This window comes from Tenrec ecaudatus, chromosome 5 (genome assembly GCF_050624435.1).
Source record: "Tenrec ecaudatus isolate mTenEca1 chromosome 5, mTenEca1.hap1, whole genome shotgun sequence".
Taxonomy (NCBI): domain Eukaryota; kingdom Metazoa; phylum Chordata; class Mammalia; order Afrosoricida; family Tenrecidae; genus Tenrec; species Tenrec ecaudatus.
In genome coordinates, this window is record NC_134534.1 from 68,351,123 (window position 1) to 68,358,657 (window position 7,535).

At 44.6% G+C, this 7,535-nt stretch overlaps 1 pseudogene; it reads left to right on the forward strand.

Annotated features, from left to right (window-relative positions):
- The first annotated feature begins 390 nt into the window (after positions 1-390).
- On the forward strand, positions 391-1,399 carry LOC142448775 (GTP-binding nuclear protein Ran-like; annotated as a pseudogene).
- The last annotated feature ends 6,136 nt before the right edge of the window (positions 1,400-7,535 follow it).

The following is a 7,535-nucleotide window of genomic DNA, read 5'->3' on the forward strand; positions in this document are numbered from 1 at the left end:
AACCGATTACAAGGATCTACATCTAACTTCCTCCCTGGGGGACAGACAACAGAAAAATGGGTGAAGGGAGACGTCAGACAGTGTAAGATGTGACAAAATAATAATTTATAAATTATCAAGGATTCATAAGGGAGGAGGGAGCAGGGAGGGAGGGGGAAAATGAGGAGCTGATGCCAGGGGCTTAAGTTAAGAGCAAATATTTTGAGAACGATGATGGCAGCAAATGTACAAATGTGCTTGACACAATGGATGGATGGATGGGTTGTGGTAAGAGTTGTATGAGCCCCTAATAAAATGATTTATATATTTTAAAAAACCTGTTATTTGAATTGCGCTTCCGCCATCTTTCCATCCCTCAGTCAGACGCGGCCCGGAGATGCTTCTGGAAGAGCCATCATGATGGCCGCCCAAGGAGAACCCCAAGTCCAGTTCAAACTCGTACTGGTGGGTGATGGTGGTACTGGAAAAACGACATTTGTGAAACGTCACCTGACTGGTGAATTTGAGAAGAAATATGTAGCTACCTTAGGTGTTGAGGTCCATCCCCTTGTGTTCCATACTAACAGAGGACCTATCAAATTCAACGTGTGGGATACAGCTGGTCAAGAAAAATTTGGAGGACTGAGAGATGGCTATTATATTCAAGCCCAGTGTACCATTATAATGTTCGACGTAACCTCAAGGGTTACTTACAAGAATGTGCCTATCTGGCATAGGGATCTGGTTCGAGTATGTGAAAACATACCATCGTGCTGTGTGGCAACAAAGTGGATATTAAGGACAGGAAAGTTAAGGCAAAATCCATCGTCTTCCACCGAAAGAAGAACCTTCAGTACTATGACATTTCTGCCAAAAGAAACTACAACTTTGAAAAGCCTTTCCTTTGGCTTGCCAGAAAACTCATTGGCGATCCTACCTTGGAGTTTGTTGCCATGCCTGCTCTGGCCCCACCAGAGGTTGTTATGGACGCAGCTTTGGCAGCCCAGTATGAGCATGATTTAGAGGTTGCGCAGACAACCGCTCTCCCGGATGAAGATGATGACCTGTGAGAGAACGAAGCTGGAGCCCAGCGTCAGAAGTCTAGTTTTAGAGGCAACTGTCCTGTGACGTCAGTGGTGCAGCGTGTTTGCCACTCTTACTACATAGCTCAGCAGAATGTGCTCATCTTTGGGAGGCTGAAGGAGATGAATGGGCTTCGGAGTGAGTGTGGCAGTTAAAAATCTTTTCTTTTCTTTTTTTTTTTTGAACCCACATATCTAGCTGTTTGGGAACGCATTTTTCTTTCTTGAAATTCAACTACAAGACTGCTACAGTCACATCACAATATTCAGTGGTGATGTTTTGTTTGTTAACTGTCATTCCCATTCCTTTTCGTTAGAATAAAGTTGTATTTCAAATATCTAAAAACAACAACAACAACAAAAAAACCTGTTGCCACCAAGCTGTTTCCAATTCATAGCAACCCCCTGTGTGTGAGAACAGTGCTTGGTAGGGCGTTCAATGACGGGTCTTTCAAACGTGGGTGACCAAGCCAAGCCTCCGAGATTCTTGTAGGGGCACAGAGATTTTCAACGATTGGTTAGCAGTCAAGCACATTAGCCAGAATGCACCATCCAAGGTCTCTACTTTCCTTAGCTTCTAATTCGGTTATTCACTTAACAACTAGTTATTGAACACCTGATGAGTGTCAGACACTGTGCCAGCGCAAGTAATTCAAAGTCAAAAACACTCAAACATATGTCTTCATGAAGCTTTCCAACCCACCTAGGCTGGCAAACATTAATCTAGTGACCATGCAAATCAAATGTATAAGAGCCAATAATACAGAATTCTAACCCATGAGGGAGGTTAGGAAGTCTCCCTAAGGAAGTGACATTGAGCTCTCAGCTGAAGAATAATCAAGTGAACAGAGGATGGAGATGAGTCATGGAAATAAAATCAGAGTCTTTGAATATTGGTGCCTCCTTTTTCATATCCCCTCCCCAATTTTTAAAACTGTATTACAGTTCAATGAAATTGGCATTCAGTCAAGCTGTCTTACATATCAATGAGAGGAAGCACTATCATGGATAATAAAAATGAAGGGTTTTCTAAATTATGAGTAGCAAAATATCTACACACAAGTGATCATTCACAAGGACCAGTGTAGCAAGTTAAAATAAAGTTAATTAAAAGAAAAGAGAGAAAAGGTTTTATAAAGAACAAAGAAGTAATGCTTATATGCTGAACTTGCTAGGTGCTTCACATATATGAATTTACTTCATCTTCACAACATTTATGAGGATAGCACTATGGTTATATTCACTTTATAGAAGAGGAAATTGGGTCACAGGAAGGTTAAATATCTTGGACAGGATCACTCAGCTAATAAGCAGAATAATTAGAATTTGAGCCTGAGTTCCCCAGAGTATACCTTCTCAACAGGGCTAACAGTTCCCAAAGAGGCAAAAATTACTTCTTAAGGGGTAGAGGCAACAGTAGTTGTCACAGTGGTGTTTGGACTTCCAAAGGATCAAGATATACAAACAAATAATAGTAGCACTCCTGTCTCGTTAAAATGTCATGGTGAGTCAGGGACACTGATTGCTTTTTGTTTATTTATTTATTTTTTAATATTGATTAGTTTTTAAAAGTTTAAAATCAGATGGATGGATGGATCTAGGGGTGGACAGATATGTGGATGGACGGATAGGTGGTAGTTAGATGATGGGGTTTTTTTTCTCTTTTTTTTTTCGAGTGAGTGAGCTAGAGTGAGTGAGTCAGTGAGAGAGTGACTGAGTGAGTCAGTGAGTGAGTGAGAGAGTGAGTGAGTCAGTGAGTGAGTGAGAGAGTGAGTGAGTCAGTGAGTGAGAGTGAGTGAGTGAGTGAGTGAGTGAGTCAGTGAGTGAGAGAGTGAGTCAGTGAGTGAGTGAGTGAGTCAGTCAGTCAGTCAGTCAGTGAGAGAGTGAGTGAGTCAGTGAATGAGAGAGTGAGAGTGAGTGAGTGAGTCAGTCAGTCATTCAGTGAGAGTGAGTGAGTCAGTGAGTGAGAGAGTGAAAAAATGAGTGAGAGAGTGATGAGAGTCAGTGAGTGAGAGAGTGAGAGAATGAGTGAGAGAGTGATGAGAGTCAGTGAGTGAGTGAGTGAGTCAGTCAGTCAGTGAGAGAGTCAGTGAGTGAGTGAGTGAGTGAGTGAGTCAGTCAGTCAGTCAGTGAGAGAGTGAGTGAGTGAGTCAGTCAGTTGTCAGTCAGTGAGAGAGTGAGTGAGTGAGAGTGAGTAAGTCAGTGAGAGAGTGAGTGAGTCCGTGAGTGAGAGAGTGAGTGAGTGAGTGAGTGAGAGTGAGTCAGTGAGTGAGTGAGTCAGTGAGTGAGTGAGTGAGAGAGTCAGTGAGTCAGTGAGTGAGAGAGTGAGTCAGTCAGTCAGTCAGTGAGAGAGTGAGTGAGGCAGTGAGTGAGTCAGTGAGTGAGTGAGAGTGAGTGAGTGAGTCAGTCAGTCATTCAGTGAGAGTGAGTGAGTCAGTGAGTGAAGAGTGAAAGAATGAGTGAGAGAGTGATGAGAGTCAGTGAGTGAGAGAGTGAGAGAATGAGTGAGAGAGTGATGAGAGTCAGTGAGTGAGTGAGTGAGTCAGTCAGTCAGTGAGAGAGTGAGTGAGTGAGTCAGTCAGTCAGTGAGAGAGTGAGTGAGAGTCAGTGAGTCAGTCAGTCAGTTGTCAGTCAGTGAGAGAGTGAGTGAGTGAGAGTGAGTAAGTCAGTGAGAGAGTGAGTGAGTCAGTGAGTGAGAGAGTGAGTGAGTGAGTGAGTGAGTGAGAGAGTCAGTGAGTCAGTGAGTGAGAGTCAGTGAGTGAGTGAGTGAGTGAGTGAGTGAGTGAGTGAGTCAGTGAGTGAGAGAGTGAGTCAGTCAGTCAGTCAGTGAGAGAGTGAGTGAGTGAGTGAGTCAGTCAGTCAGTGAGAGAGTGAGAGTGAGTGAGTCAGTCAGTCAGTTGTCAGTCAGTGAGAGAGTGAGTGAGTGAGAGTGAGTGAGTCAGTGAGAGAGTGAGTCAGTGAGTGAGAGAGTGAGTGAGTGAGTGAGAGTGAGTCAGTGAGTGAGTGAGTGAGTCAGTGAGTGAGTGAGTGAGTGAGTGAGAGAGTGAGTGAGTCAGTGAGTGAAAGTCAGTGAGTGAGTGAGTGAGTGAGTCAGTGAGAGAGTGAGTGAGTGAGTCAGTCAGTCAGTCAGTGAGAGAGTGAGTGAGTGAGTGAGTCAGTCAGTCAGTGAGAGAGTGAGTGAGAGTGAGTGAGTGAGTCAGTCAGTTGTCAGTCAGTGAGAGAGTGAGTGAGAGTGAGTGAGTCAGTGAGAGAGTGAGTGAGTCAGTGAGTGAGTGAGTGAGAGAGTGAGTCAGTGAGTGAGAGAGTGAGTGAGTGAGTCAGTCAGTCATTCAGTGAGAGTGAGTGAGTCAGTGAGTGAGAGAGTGAAAGAATGAGTGAGAGTCAGTGAGTGAGAGAGTGAGAGAATGAGTGAGAGAGTGATGAGAGTCAGTGAGTGAGTGAGTCAGTCAGTCAGTCAGTGAGAGAGAGAGTGAGTGAGTGAGTCAGTCAGTCAGTGAGAGAGTGAGTGAGAGTGAGTGAGTCTGTGAGTGAGAGAATGAGTGAGTCATTGAGTGAGTCAGTGAGTGAGAGAGTGAGTGAGTGTGTGAGTGAGTGAGAGAGTGAGTGAGTGAGTGAGTCAGTGAGTGAGAGAGTGAGTGAGTGTGTGAGTGAGTGTGTGAGTGAGTGTGTGGGTGAGTGAGTGAGAGAGTGAGTGAGAGAGTGAGTGAGAGAGTGAGTGAGTCAGTCAGTCAGTTGTCAGTCAGTGAGAGAGTGAGTGAGTCAGTCAGTCAGTGAGAGAGTGAGTGAGAGTGAGTGAGTCTGTGAGTGAGAGAATGAGTGAGTCATTGAGTGAGTCAGTGAGTGAGAGAGTGAGTGAGTGAGTGTGTGAGTGAGTGAGAGAGTGAGTGAGTGAGTGAGTGTGTGAGTGAGTGTGTGGGTGAGGGAGTGAGAGAGTGAGTGAGAGAGTGAGTGAGAGAATGAGTGAGAGAATGAGTGAGTGTGTGAGTGAGAGAGTGAGTGTGTGAGTGAGTGAGTGAGTGAGTGTGTGGGTGAGGGAGTGAGAGAGTGAGTGAGAGAGAGAGTGAGTGAGTGAGAGAGTGAGTGAGAGAGTGAGTGAGAGAGTGAGTGAGTGTGTGAGTGAGAGAGTGAGTGAGTGAGAGAGTCGATGGTGGGTTGATAGGTAGCTAAACTGTATCTAATTCATGATGGCCTTATATACAGGAGACTAAAATATAGCTCAAAAATTGCCAAATGCTTTCCCATGGATGTTTACCACCATGCGAATCCTTCTCATGATAAGGCTGTCTCTCATCTTCACTGCCTCACCCTTCAATAAACACGGTGTCTCCCTTCAGTGATTGATCCCTCCTGAAAACACGTCCAGACCATGTGAGTCAGAAAATGGTCACTTATGATTCTTTTTAATAAATCATTTTATTGGGGGCTCCAACAACTCTTATAACAATCCATACATCAATTGCACTAAACACATTTGTACATGTGTTACCATCATTTCCAAAATATTTTCTTTCTGTTTGAACCCTTGGTATCAGCTCCTCTTTTTCACCTCCCTCCTCCCCCCTCCAACCCTCACGAACCCCTGATACATTATAAATGTTTATTATTTTCATATCTTACACTGCCTGTTGTCTCTCTTCACCCATGTTACTGTTGTTTGCCCCCTGGGGAGGCAGGTGGATTATTTAATATATATATAGATGTATATTTCCCGGGGCGGGGGGGGGATGTTATACATTCATCCTTGCAACCCATTCCCCTTTCTCTCCTTATCCCCCCACTTTCCTTCTACCTTCCTGGTATCGCTACTCCTATTACTATTCCTGGGGATGGGGGGGGGGGGAAGATTATCTGTTCTGAATTCCGTGGGTTGAGAGCTCTTATCTGTACCAGTGTACATGCTCCAGTAGAGCTAGGATCATAATAGTGGTGGGGGAGGAAGCATTAAAGAACTAGTGGAAAGTTGTACGTTTCATCAGTCCTATACTGCACCCTGGCTGACTCGTCCCTTCTTTGTGACCTTTCTGTGAGGGATGTCCAATTGTCTGTAGATGGGCTATGGGTCACTACTCTGACCCACTCATTCACATCGGTATAATTGTTTGGATTCTTTTTATACCTGATGCCTGATCCTGTGGACACCTTGTGATCACATAGGCTGGTATGCTTCTTCCATGTGGGCTTTGTTGCTGCCCTGCTAGATGGCTGCTTGTTTAACTTCAATCCTTTAAGACTCCAGACACTATATCTTTTAATAGCTGGGAACCATTAGCTTTCTTCATCACATTTGCTTATGCACCCATTTTGTCTTCAGCAATCGTGTTGGGAAGGTGAGCATCACAGAATGCCCGGTTATTAAAACAAAGTGTTCTTCATTGAGCAAATACTTGAGTAGAAATCCAATGTCTGTCTGCTTCCTTAATATTTAACATATAAACATATGTACAAGATTTATTTCCCTATTAATATATGTATATTAATCCATTTACATATATATTTAATGTATACATATAATGTCTTTTGCCTCCTGGTTATTTCCTCTAATTCCTTTTACTTCCCTCCTGTCTCACCATCATGACTGACCTTCATTAGACTCTCTGTACTTTCTCTTGGCTACATTGCCTTTGATCGAACCCTATCAGGTATTCTAAGCCCTCCTCACCATCAATTTTAGATCTCTTGTTGTTCTCTTGTCCCTGGGTTTGTTGGTTCCCCATCCCTTTCTGCCACCTCTCCCTCTTCCCTGCCTTCCCAGAACAGTTGGTCCCATTGTTTTTTCCTTGGAATTGTTTATCTTGTCTATCTTACATAGATAGACATGAAAAAAAAGAAGAGGAAGAAGAAAAATAAATAATTCCAGGTCTGTCTGCTGACCCTCATGTATGTTTTCTGGTTGTGTCTGATGAGGTGTCAAGCCCTACCCTCCCAGTCTGAAGTCTATTTTCAGGATTCCTCAGGGACGTTGTTGCTATGCTCCCCTTGCTGATCTGTTGTGCTCCCTTAATGTTTTGTCCCTTGTTGGGGGGTCAGACTGGGCACAATTCCTGTACTGTCTCCCCAGCGCTGTTCCCTGAATCTCTGTGGGTCAGTGAGGGCAGGTTGTGTCTCTTGGTGGGGCCAGCCCTATGGTCTTCTCTGTGCCTTGGCTGCTCTGAGCAGGAGAGTCATCCTTGGGGCTGATGGACCAGGATGCTGTTCTCTCTCACTTTCTGTCAGTCTCAATCTCTCTCCTTCTTAGTTTGCTTCCATGTAGTCTGGGCAGACCCACCACTCTCCCCATGCAGTTTCTTCAGTGCTGTCTTCTGTAGTGGAATCTTCTGTGGAAGGGGGTCAATATAGTTGGGACTGGTGCCAGGCCCGCAGACCTCCCTGATTATGCCGATATGTTTCCCTCAAGGCTTGGCACTCCAGGTTGAGTTCTGGTCCCTCTCTCCCTCCCTTCCCCATAGGTGGGTTAGTGCCCCCACTCCCCCACTA